This window comes from Anolis sagrei, chromosome 1 (assembly GCF_037176765.1).
Source record: "Anolis sagrei isolate rAnoSag1 chromosome 1, rAnoSag1.mat, whole genome shotgun sequence".
Classification (NCBI taxonomy): domain Eukaryota; kingdom Metazoa; phylum Chordata; class Lepidosauria; order Squamata; family Dactyloidae; genus Anolis; species Anolis sagrei.
This window is the reverse complement of record NC_090021.1, coordinates 63,801,600-63,814,101: the sequence shown is the minus strand read 5'-3', so window position 1 is coordinate 63,814,101 and position 12,502 is coordinate 63,801,600. Positions and strand designations below refer to the sequence as shown.

General features: G+C 37.0%; 1 protein-coding gene across 26 annotated transcripts in view; it reads left to right on the top strand.

Moving 5' to 3' along the window:
- Positions 1-12,502, top strand: part of AFDN (afadin, adherens junction formation factor) — a 91,252-nt gene that overhangs the window by 8,023 nt on the left and 70,727 nt on the right. The gene's annotated exons all lie outside the window — the stretch shown is intronic.

The window sequence follows — 12,502 nt, the reverse complement described above, 5'->3', positions numbered from 1 at the left end:
CTGGTTGTGTACGGGGGACCTGTGGAATGTTCACCTCTATGTTAGATTATAGCTTTGACGTGGGGATACTTGGTCCTTCAGCAACATATACATTAAAAGTGTCTGTGTCTGTCAGCTGGAGTACAAACAGTAATGTTTTTCTCAACCCAGTTTTGATGCACTCCTAAATAATTGAAATATTTTTCAGGCTGCTATTGGTAGATAGTATTTAAATTTTTTTTTTGTCCTTAGAATTGGAGTTTTATGCCAAGTAGAAGTACCTCTGCAAAAAGATTAAGGTTGAAACCAAGTATTTACAGTTTTAAGTATATTTATATTTCAAAGTAGTTTGTAAACATATAATGCATTGAAATTAAAGATAAAATATTTTGAAGACGGGAAATTGTACAGCATTTTAAACTGTGACTTAGCACTCTTCTCCATGTGTCTGATGAATGAAAGTTTTATGAAGCTCATTTATTAAAACGTTCTGTCAGAAGTACTTGTAGTTTTATTATTACATTTTGTGTCCTACCAGGTAGAACACTGTTTTTCTCAATGTTTTCTTTGAACAAAAGCCGAGCTTATTCTGTAGAAATGTCAACCACTTATAATTTCACACTTCAAATAAATGTGTCTGTTTGTATTAGACTATATGGAAAGCTAAATGTTGAATTCCATTATGAAAGTTGAAAATTATACTTACAGTTAATGGGAGTGAAGACCTGTGTTCTTCACTCATTCATTTACTCATTCATTCATTCATTTGTTTGTTTTTTTGCTTTCTCGATTTTATGTGGTGTCTGTTGCTTCTATTTGCTTTTCTTTCTAGTTATTGCAAACTTAACTGAACAATGTAAATACTTTAGAAGATGCTTGTAAAAAATTTTAATCTTAAAAAATGAGGGTTTTGTAATTGAAGTCTTGAGACTGAAATGTTTGAAAATAAAAATGGGAGACTATATTACATAAAATGTATTTCTAATTTAATAATCCTATGCATATTTACTTGGAAATAAAGCTTACTTTTCTGTGGAACTCCCAAGTACGTACTAATACAATATAAAAACTCTAGTAATGTGATGATATCCATTACTAGACATGATCACATACTTTTGCATGCTATCTCACCAAACCTCTCTTGAAGGAAAAAAAAAAGGAAAGGCAGGAAAGGAAAGGGGAGCCTCATAAGTTCCCCATTGCTGCCAATGGGCCGAATATAGTCGGTTTTTCGGGTGCAGACCAAAAAAGGCTATCTGGTTACCTGCCTGTTTTCAGGTGTGTAAAAACAGATACGGGGCCTACCGTTATCGGGCCACCAGAAATGGATCAAGGTTCAGTCAAAATGCACAAGCTTAATATTGACTCATTCAACCAGACAACAGCCAGTGGCAGGACACCATAGTAACCAAGTGCAGGGACCTAGAGGGCCACAATCTCATACCTCTTTCTGCAGTCCTTTGTCTTCTGCAGGCAGGCACGTTTGCCATGCAGCTTTCCAAGGCATTTTAAGGAGGCCCAGGGAAGGAACTTAAGAGTGATGACCTGGAGCTCAGGGGAGCTATCCTCCCTGGACTATCTTAAACATCCCCTCTCTTTTGCCTGGTGCCTGTAATTTCCTTTCTGCTTGAGTTTTGCTTCCTCAAAGCTGTTTCTACTTTCTACTATAGAGGAGAGATAGGCTTCTTATTTTGCTTGCTTGGAGTGCTGTTATTAATAATTATTATTGTATTTTCTGAAGGAGAAGAAGGGAAGGAGATAATGAAGCTAAACAAGTGACTCTCCATTAAGCCCCTCCTTGACAAGGCAGTTTAAAAAACCTGAAATGGGCTCTGGAACTCGTACCTTCTCTCCTTCCTCTGAATAACTCTATTCCAGAAGGAAGAACTATATTCCTTCTGAAGAACTCTACTACAAGAAGAAGGAAGAAGAACAAAGGAGAGAAGAGTGGAGTTCCAGAGCCCTCCATGTTACAGTTTTTAAACTGCCTTGCCTTTGGAAAAAGAAGGAACGGAAAATCAGCCCTAAATGGGGGTGCAACTATTACATTAGGAAAACAAAAATGCCATTTTAGCAATCAAAATGCAAATATTATGCCTTGTACGTGATATTTGCCCACTTCTAGGGTTTCCTTCTTGTTAAAGTAAAACAGCATTGTCAAAGCAATATTTGCTGTTACATACAACAGTGAAATATCATTGATGTCTCTGACAAGGATTCTGCAGCAGCTCTGTACCTTTGTACCCACACTCGTTGGAATAAGAATTGAATAAACTGGTATACATTTCCGCAGATCTGCTGGCAGATGTGTTCTTGAATCACAGGCTTTAGTTGAAAGACAGGGAAAGAAATCATGTTGGAAGCTTCAAAAAGATGCTGTTCATACTGACTTTGGCCTTTTGGTTTGGAATAGAAATGTGTGAATAAAGTTTATATGTTTGACTGTTAAGAAGTAACAGTAGGTGAGACTTCTTTTTTTTTACTTAACTACAGGGAGATTTTGCCTTTCAATCCCATTGCCCTAATGGAAAATTAGGATGAAATGAATGCTCTACATGGGTTTTAGAATAGATATAACATATTTCAGATGACCTATGTAGTTCTTGCTGCAATGTGATACTCTTGTCTGGGAATGTGGTATGTTGTAGTGCTGTTCATACAAATCTTATCTAAGTCAGCTTTGTATGTTGACAATGATTTACCTAGGGCATAGAAGAACATTTCCTTTTGAGCATGTAGCAGACTTGACTGATCGCTCAAGCTGTGTACTGATGTACGTGGCGTGCAAAATGATGTGAACTGGATGTTTTTCTCTTTTTGTGGAAAAAGAGATTGGGAGGAAGATTACTTCTTGAATCCACCAACTACACCCCAACAAAATCCCTTGAGATTTTCTACCATCAAAATAGGTTTTGTATACATTAGCACACAAAGTGTACATATGTTTGTAACTTAAATATATAAGAACAGAAAGAAAACACATATCAAATAGACTACTTTTGAGCCAAAGCTTTTTAATATTTAGAAAAATTCAAACATTAGAAGTTGATGTTTTAAATCTAATTTAATTCATGACATAAAACATTGCTTCAAATCAAAATTTGAAATTCTTACACTCAAAACAAGTCCAGGTTCAAATCCAAATACCTGATTGCAATTTCTGCAATTGATGAGCTTTCTTCCATAACACATACTTATGTGGAAAATTTTGGATCTTTGAGTATTTTGAAATTACGAAAAGCATATAAAACATTCAAATCCCAGACCTAAGTCTGCACCTAGGGATTAATGTTTGTTTGTTTTTTTGTTGAGAGAAATGTGTGGTTCAGAACTTTCTGACAAAACTTTTCTTCGTTCTCTACAAAATGTATACAGTAGTTTCAGTTTTTATAGTAGTGTTTCTTATTTTTAGATGGTTTATTCTTAATTTTTGCAACATGCAGATGTAGTGTTGTGTATTTTTGCAGTTTTGTTTGTATGTAACTAAGTCATTTATACACCACAAGAGTACAGTAATTGTATGCATGGAAATAGCAACAACAATAATAAAATTGTTTTATATACTACTCTATCTCCCCTAGGGGACTCAGGGCAGTTTCAATGTAGCAAAACACAAAAACATAAAGAGTAAGCAAAACATAAGCATGCAGTTATCAAAACAACACATATACATTAAAAACCAATCCCACCCTATTTCGTGAAAGGTTAACTGTTAGGGCCAGGAGTTCTGCTTACACTTCTGAGTAAATCTAGGCATGGTGGTTCTATAAATGGCATAATTATGTCATAATTGACTATTTTATATGTTCCATTGTAAACTTTGCATTTCACAGTAAAGCAGTCAAATACATTTAACTTTGATAAGAAAATAAGCAAGTAGTGCATATATTTATATTTCCCCATGCCTTTTGTTACACTGAATATGTAAAAGCTGCTGTGTGTGTTAGGGTTTCAATTTAATTTCAGGATGGTTGGCATGGGGTTGCAAACTTTTTGTTAGACGTTGAAAATCTTGGGCTGATCTGAAGTTGTTGAATCTCACCTGTCATCATCACTTACCACAAACAGTGTTGTTTGAGCATCTGGGGAAGGCTTCTCTCTTCGGTATCAGACGGAGAAATAGGAAGTGTAGAAGACAGCTGTAGTACATCCCTTGTGTGTGTATTACCTGAGAACATGCATGCAGGAGGACTATTGGAGTATTTTAGAGTGCATACTTATTGCAGCTCTAGATCTTCTGCTTCAGCCAGAATCATTAAAGTGGTAATGACAGCAGTGGCCACCTCGGTCGCCCCTTCCCTCCCATTGGCAGCTTAGCCAGCTTTGCAAAATTCTGTTCCTTGTTTTATATTTCCAAACCTGTGTGCCTGTAGGAATCACCAAGCTTTGAGAACATAATGCATATCTTTTTCATATCTTGCTTGTATGAGAGTTTTTGTTTCTTTCCAACCCACTCTTGAGACCAGGCTGTCTAATTTTGCCATCTACCAACCATTTAAAAATATGCATCCAGTTGCATGCATTTTTCTTCTGCAACTTTCCTTAATAGGCACTTTAAAAATGCAGTTTCCCTATTATATGCATTTATGTAATCAGCCTTCAAGCAATGAATTGAGCTGTAATATTCTGGAAAAAGTGCATGTCAAAGATCATTGTGTTCAAATCCATATTGGAAGCATGGATTATATTCTGAAGATATGGATAAAATGAAATTTATTTTCTTAAAAACCCCTTTTAAAATATTTGTTATTTCCCCCCCAAAGAAACAACAAGTAAAATATTTCCTGGACTGTAGTAATGTTCCATTAAATGTAGAGAATTTTTTACAAACTAGAATATTTACTTTTGTTCCCCAGTAATTATACTGACAATAAAAACACATGTTTAAATTCTTTGTATTCATTTGTACCTGTTAAGGGTTTCAAACAGGAGTGAGATGAAGAGTAAGGGAGTTGAAGAATGCATTACAGAAATGCTTTGATTATTAAAATGATCAAGGCTTCAATCCTGTGTTCCCTCACCATAGTATAATTTTCTGCATACACACCTATACTATATATTTCCCTCTTCCCCAAACATTTTGAAATGCCCCCTCAAGCTTCTGCCTAACCATTTCATGATTTGTAGCAAATAAACATGCTTCAAGAAGCATATTACTACTTCCCCATAGTCATATGTAAAATAATGACATTGTGCTGAGATTTTCTATGGTCTTCCAGGGGTCTCAGCATCTGGCTATGGTGATACAACCAGATGCTTTTGCACAAAGCTTAGATTGATGTTGTGGAGCAGCATCAGGAGTTTTCCAATAAGTAGGGGAAGGAGGCTTTGGAAGCTGTGGATGGAGGATTGAATCTCAACACTTGTTGCACCTGATAAGGGAAATCTGCATTGATGAGGGAAATGTAAGTGTAACAATATACGTAACAGTTCTGGCATAAATGTGATCAGTTGAGTTCAATGTTAGGGGTAGGTGAGATGAAGGGAGTAGGAAACAGAAAGAATGGGACATTACTTTTGTTATAAGGTACTGCAACTAGTTGATTGATTGTTACACTTGACCATAGTTAGATTTATGTGTAAGCATTCTGTGGAGCTAAGAACAGTCTTGCTGTTGATCATGTCAGTTACATAGTGATGTGATTTGATTATTTTTGCAGTAGCAATCTATTGTCCTTTGTTAGATCCCTGTAATTAAATACCTACTTGAACATCTTTTTGTGTCATAACTTCTGTTATTGTGTGCCTTCAAGTCATTTCTGATGCATGGTGACAGAAAGGGGGCCTATCATGGTGCTTTCTTGGCAAAACATGTTCCGAGGGAGTTTGCCCTTACCTTCCTCTGAGGCAGAGAGTCTGGTTAGCCCAGGATCACTCTAGGTTTCCATTGTTGAGTCAGGATTTGAAATGTGGTCTCTCAGTGTGTTAGTTCTACATCCAAACCACTACACCAAGGCATTCTTGAACTGAGGCTCTTCAGCTGCTTGGAACTCCCAATTCCCAGAATTAATGACTATTAAATAACTGAACAGGGCTTCTGAGTGTTGAAGGCCCAGGTCGATGGAGGTTTGCAGTTTGAGGTTGCTTGCACTACACCATAGCTGCACAACAAAGCTGACTGTCTTTCATTATGGCCTAATAGAAATAGGGATGTGATGGGGAATAAGGAAAGATCTCATATGCTAGTAACTAGTACCTAACTTACTGTCACTGGTTGGTGAAACAGTGTGTTTTAATCATTAAAGTTTAATTGAATAGTCATATCAGAATAGTGGGATATGATCCTGATTTGTTAAAGTGTAGTGCACATGTCCACACTGTGAAGTTTCCTACTTGAACTGTCTTTCAGATACTTCACTTTCTCCTGTGTGACTGTACTTAGAATGCTGTCTATAATTCTGGTTCCCATGATCCTAAAATGTTATTGTAGAGTTCAAACAGGTGCAGAAAATAACAACCCAAATAACTGTGAGGCTGCAGCAAATAATTTATGATTAAGACTTAGCAGGCTTGTGGCTTTGCTGAAAAAAAAGCAAGTTAAAAAATGGCATGGCACAGGTGTATAGAATTGTGCCTTCCAAACGGTTAATTGGAAACCTGAGTTACTAACTGAAGCTGAGTAGGAATTTACTTTTAAAGTGACTGAGAAGTGGTGTATTTTTTGATATTTGGATTAGGACATAATTTACCTGAATGGTATTTTGTCAATGTTTTTCTCCTAATTCTTCGATGCTGTTGGCATCCTACTTGGTTTATAGTGATAGGGAATATGTGGTCCACCCAATGTTCTTGGGTTATAGTTGTTATCAGGCCTCACCATCAGCTGTGTTAGCCAGGGTGGGCAGAAGATTTAGTTCAAAATCATTCAGAAGATCAAAACAATCTCTTGAGTATTCTTTGCCCAAAAAACCTATGGAGTTGCCATTAGTTGACAGGCAGCTTGAACTCACATAAACACGCATACATATTCCACTTCTGGTTTAAAATGCAGCATTTTTATTTAATTTATGCAAATTAACAATTGTTTTATAAAAAAAACTTTGTAGTATGTCATTGTAAAAAGCTCACTATATTTTTAGTTTGATTTTTAAAATAAAATCTGCATATATAGGTTTATTCAGGTCCTGGTAATTCTAAATCTTTTCAGAAGCAGCAGGGTGCTTTTGTAATAAATAATTTATTTAAATAATATGCATAATTTATTTTAGATTTATGTTCTCTTTGTTTCTAAACATATTCTCAACATTTCATGAGTTGGTTTTATATTCATAGTTGGTTTGAGCCTAAGAAAAGGTTATGTAAGAAAATTCATTTCTTATTATTCTCATTTGGACATTAACTTTCTGGCATTTTGAGATACTTCTTCCAACTCCTGTAAACTTTAGTCAGAGTTCTGTAAATGAGAACCTAGTTTTTAGTTGTGTTTGATGTGTCTTTTTATTAAGCATTTTCTTTATTTTCTGTTTTAATAACTAGATGGCATATGTGTGTAGGTAAAACAAGCTTAAATTCCTGTGATTCTTAACAAATGTCTGGCATTTTCAAAACAACTAAGTGTATGCACAGTTTGTAGAGTATTTTATTGCCATTTTAATCAATTTAAGCATTAGCTTAGGTTTTTAAAGAAACAACATGTAAAACATTCATTTGCCTTTTGCTCAAGCATGGGCAAACTTTCTAACTTGGGGGCCACATGGCGGGCTGGAGTGGGGTGGGTGGCCTGGGAAGGGGTTGATGAATTGCTTACTCCTGATAATTCTAGACTCTTAGAGTTGGAAGAAACCTCCAGGGGCCATCTAGTCCAACCCTGTGCCATGCAGGAAGGCCCAATCAAAGCATTCACAATAGACAGCCTTTGCGGAAAAGCCTCCTGAAAAGAAGACTCCACTACACTCCAAGGCCACCTATGCCACCCTCCAGGAAGTTCTTCCTAATCTTTTCAGTCAAATCTCTTTCCCTGCCATTTGAACCCATTGCTCCCTTGTGCCCTGGTCTCTAGAGCAGCAGAAAGTCAGTTTCCCCCCTCCTCAATGGGGCACCCTTTTAAATTTTGAAACATGGTTCTCATATTCTCTCTCTACTGTCTCTTCTCCCAGCTAAACATTCCCAAGGAGGAAAGGAGGAAGGAAAAAGAGAAGAAAGAAGGAAGTGTGGAAGAGAAAGATGGAATGGAGGGAGGGAAGGAAAGAAGGGAGGAAAGACAAAAAGGAAGGAAGGAAAAAGAGGGAGGGAGGAAGGAGGGAAGGAGAAAGAGGGAGATAAGGGAGGAAGGGAAGTGTGGAAGGAGGAAGGAAAGAGAGAAGGAAGGAAGGATAGGATGGTGAGAGAAATGAGAGCCTGAGAAAAGAGCGGGCCTGGATTTGCCCATACCTTATATTCACAAAATTATGCCTATTATAGGACTGTATAGCAATCATAGAATAGGAGAATTACGGAGTTGGAAAAGGCCACAAGGGACATCAATCTCACCTCCTGCCACATAGGAATATAAAATTAAAGGACTCCTGACAGATGGCCATCTAACCTCTGCTTAACAATTTCTACAGACTCTACCACTCCAATGCATCATATTCTACTGTTGAATAGCTGTTACCATCAGTAATTTTTTTTCCTAATATTTAGGTGGAATCTCTTTTCCTGTAATTTGAATCCATTGTTCATGTCTTGTTCTCAGAAAATAAGATAGCTTTGCTCTGTCTTCATTATGACTTCCTTTGAAATTTTTATACATGGTTATCATGTTATCTCTTACCCTTCTCTTCTCCAAACTAAATACACCTATCTCCCTAAGCTGCTCTCTAAAGGGCATTGTTGCCAGATCTTGGTTTATATGCAGTGATGCCATATGCTAATTGCTATAGTAGATCCATATATTTGTGTGAAAGTAGTACAAGAACAAAATTGAGTACATTTCCTCATAAAACTACTAGTGGTAGTGTAAGGCGCTGCATGTCTACATTGACTCTTGTGCTACTATTTGGATAACACATACATCTAGATAAAACAACTATGTTAGATGTACTTTACTTAACATTTTGGCCATTAAATCATGTTGGTCAGCCCTGACTAGATTAAATTTATTTAATCAATACTTTCATAATGAGTTAACACATAGATTGATTCCATTGATTCAGTAGTCTGGTCTGCTTTGGCCTACAAATAGAATTCAGGCCATTCTGTGTACAACAATGGGGGTCAACCTGTTACTTTTTAATAGAAATTAGGCTTACATTAATTTGAGGTATTCAGGAATAGTAGGGGGGTATTTTAAAAGTGTTGTGTTTAAAATATGTAAAACAAAGGACAGTCACAGGTTAATTTTTATGAGCAGCATAGCACTTGTTCCTTGTGAGTAAATTAGCACATTAATGAGTTACGATTAAATGCACATTGCTTTTTAAAGTAACTGTTGCATTTTTCTCTGTAGGGCTTTCTAGATAGACTTTTGTTGAGGAGCCAAACTAAATGTGCTAAACTGTTACTTGTGCGACAGTAATAGTGGACAGTGGAGTTTCTTCCAAAGCAATGGCAGTGGCACTGTACTTTTATGCTTGTAAGCACTGAGAAGAGGAAGACACAGTCCTCCTTTTGAAGATCGTTTACCACAAACACCCTACTCAAAATGAATCAAGAGATAGTGAATATGAGATTCCCATTTTAGATGACACTCAGTCAGCTACATGACCAAGTAGAAATAAAACACAATGCAAATAATATGCGAAAAATATATAAAAGGTGAAGTTGAAGCTGCAATCTGATAAATACATTTTTGACAACAGATGGTAAACCAGTAGTTGGGGTGGGGATTAAATCCAGCAGGTACTGCTTGTTCTGCTCTCCTTCGAGGCAACAGAAGTAGCAGTTGGGATGGATGGAGGGCTTTTCTTAAGCTACTGAGGAAGATTCCTCAGTTGAGGGCAATGGATGTATGTGAGAATATGATGTGGTGCTATGCTGCTGTGTTGGAGTTCTTGCATTAATCTATAACACAGAGAAGATGTGGTTTGTGGAAGTTGACAGTGGAATAGCCTAGTACACAAGGTACACAGAATAATGTTAAGGGCACTATAATTGTACAAATTATTTAGGGTTTGGGTGATGGCACATTTTTTTGCTTGTATGTGGGTGGTTCTTCTGTGCTGTCTTAGATAATCATTACAATTTTACATGGCAACTACACTGACAAATTAAGCAACTATGATATAAGATAAAGCAGGACTGCACTATTTGGCTCTTGTAATGGGCAAATGTGAAAACTAACTTCTGTGGGCCACCCGTCCTTCCTCCCTGCTTGCCTGCCAAAGAAAAAGCCACACCTCTTCCCTAACCTTGCACAATTCCCTGGGAAAGCGCCTGCTTCTCCTTCACTGCTGTTGGCATGCTTACTTAGAACCACTTCTTTTCTTCCAGACATTAAAAGATGGTTTCTTCCAGCATTGCCAGTGGGCCAGAAGAAATCTGCTGTATGTTTTTCTTTATTGTGTAGAATAAAAAGTTATAATTCTCATTGACATTTCATCTTGACTTAAGAAAAGGTCTTCAAATTGATATTAGGTAGCAAGTTAGTGTGACAGATCCTTAGGTTTACATTATACACATTTATTTTCTATATCCCAGGAGAAAAAAAAAACACTTTTTCAATCATTTGTGGGATACAAGTTGCTGTTGTTGTTGTTGTTGTTGTTCTTGTTGTAGCAACAAACTTAAAACAGTTGCTGAAGAACTGTCATCTTGCTGTGCTTTGAATTATGTGTTCCGTCTATTAGTTGCTTCTTTACTCAAATGTATCACTAAATAAATGTAACTGAGCCTCTTCAAAATGTTAGTTTACACTTCAATATATCACATATAATCCATAAATCTGGGAGCTCTTGAAAACCTTAACTGAAATCCATACTTTTATGCTTTTTGATTGCTCAGAGCTATTGAAGTTACATATAGACTCCATCCTCTTCAGTACTCTGGCTGTGGGAAATAGACATGGAGAATGGTGAGAAAAGGTCTCCACATATGCTAATTCTTCATTTACGGTAGATAAACGTATACTTCAAATCCTGGCAAAACGTCAGTTTTCTTGCAGAGAACCTCTTCAAAGTTAGACTATTAAATATTTAATAGTCTAAATATTTATTCTCTCCTTACCCCTGTTTTAGTGTGTGGAAGAGGAAAGCATTCTCTTTTATTATGTTTTATTATGTGTTATTATTATTTTATACATTACTTGTTATTTATAAAATACATTTTTTATTTTAAACACATAACCAATTTGGGGGTTTTGGGAGGGCAGCGGAATGGATTAATAACTTTTCAATGCAAAAAATTGCTTTGAGACCAGCACCAGCCTTTTTGGGGGGGGGGGGCATTTTTCACGTGACACACCTAGGGACTGCAGGCAGCACAGAGTTTGGAAAGCTCTGCCTTAGACAGTTTGAAATCTTACAGTGTTTCAGCAATGTTTCTGAAGTCAGAGGTTTAGTTTCATCTATTTGTATCAGCAGTATAACCCAGAATTGTGCCTCATCTGTTTATTTACCTGTAAATGTCTCTCAGGAGGTATTTTCTTCTTTCTTCATATACAGTGTTCCATAAAATATTAAGCAAAAATAATCTCAGTCTTGCAAATTATAATGAATAGTGTCATTCTGTGTAGCAACTCCACTATTGTTTAAATCCTCCTCAGATTGTAGCATGGCTGGAAGTTCTAGTCTAGTAGTTCTGAAACTCTAAGCTGTACCATATCTTAACATGGAGGTTCATTTTACAAATGCTTGAAGGAATGAGTACCATACAAATGGAATATAGTACAGAATTAATTGTCTTAAATAGACCAAGTATAGATGTCCCCCAAGAAGGTACTTCTAAGATGGTTTTTCTCAAAAAAATCTTGAAAGAATCAACCACAGTATGGTTTGTTTCAAAGCTATTAATTATAAATTTGTAATTGTGATAAAATTTTGAACTGTATTTAATGAAACACCTTTTAATTTGTTTGCTTGCTTTTAGAGAGTAGGGAGAATGAAAAATGTCTGCCTGTTGCCAAAAGGCTTTGTGGGTACAGTGATACATTGACATACAAGTTTAATTCGTTCTGTGACCAAGTTCATAACGCAATTTGCTCGTATGTTAAAGCAAATTTCTTAATTGAGATGCATTGAAATGCTATTAATACACTTCAGAGCTCAGTCTCAGAACAAATTAAACCAAGGCCCCACAAGGTTCAAGGGCTTCAGCCAGGCCTTCCTACTTCCCTCCCTGAGTGGCTTCCTCTCGGCCTCTTTGCTGCTGTTCGCCCTTCAGAGCCAGAGATGGGAGAGAGAGGAGGCCTCCAGTCATATACACCAAGGCCCTTCCATCTCTGTGAGCTTGGCCTGCTTTTGGGGCTGTCTTCAGCTCTTCTCGTCACCATGGAGGTTCCCCTCAATCTCCCTCACTGGCGTTGCATGGCCTGCTCCAGGTCCAAGCTATGGTGGAGTCTCTTGGCGGGCAGATGGAGTAGTCGATGCTCTGGCCAATTCTCCCATCT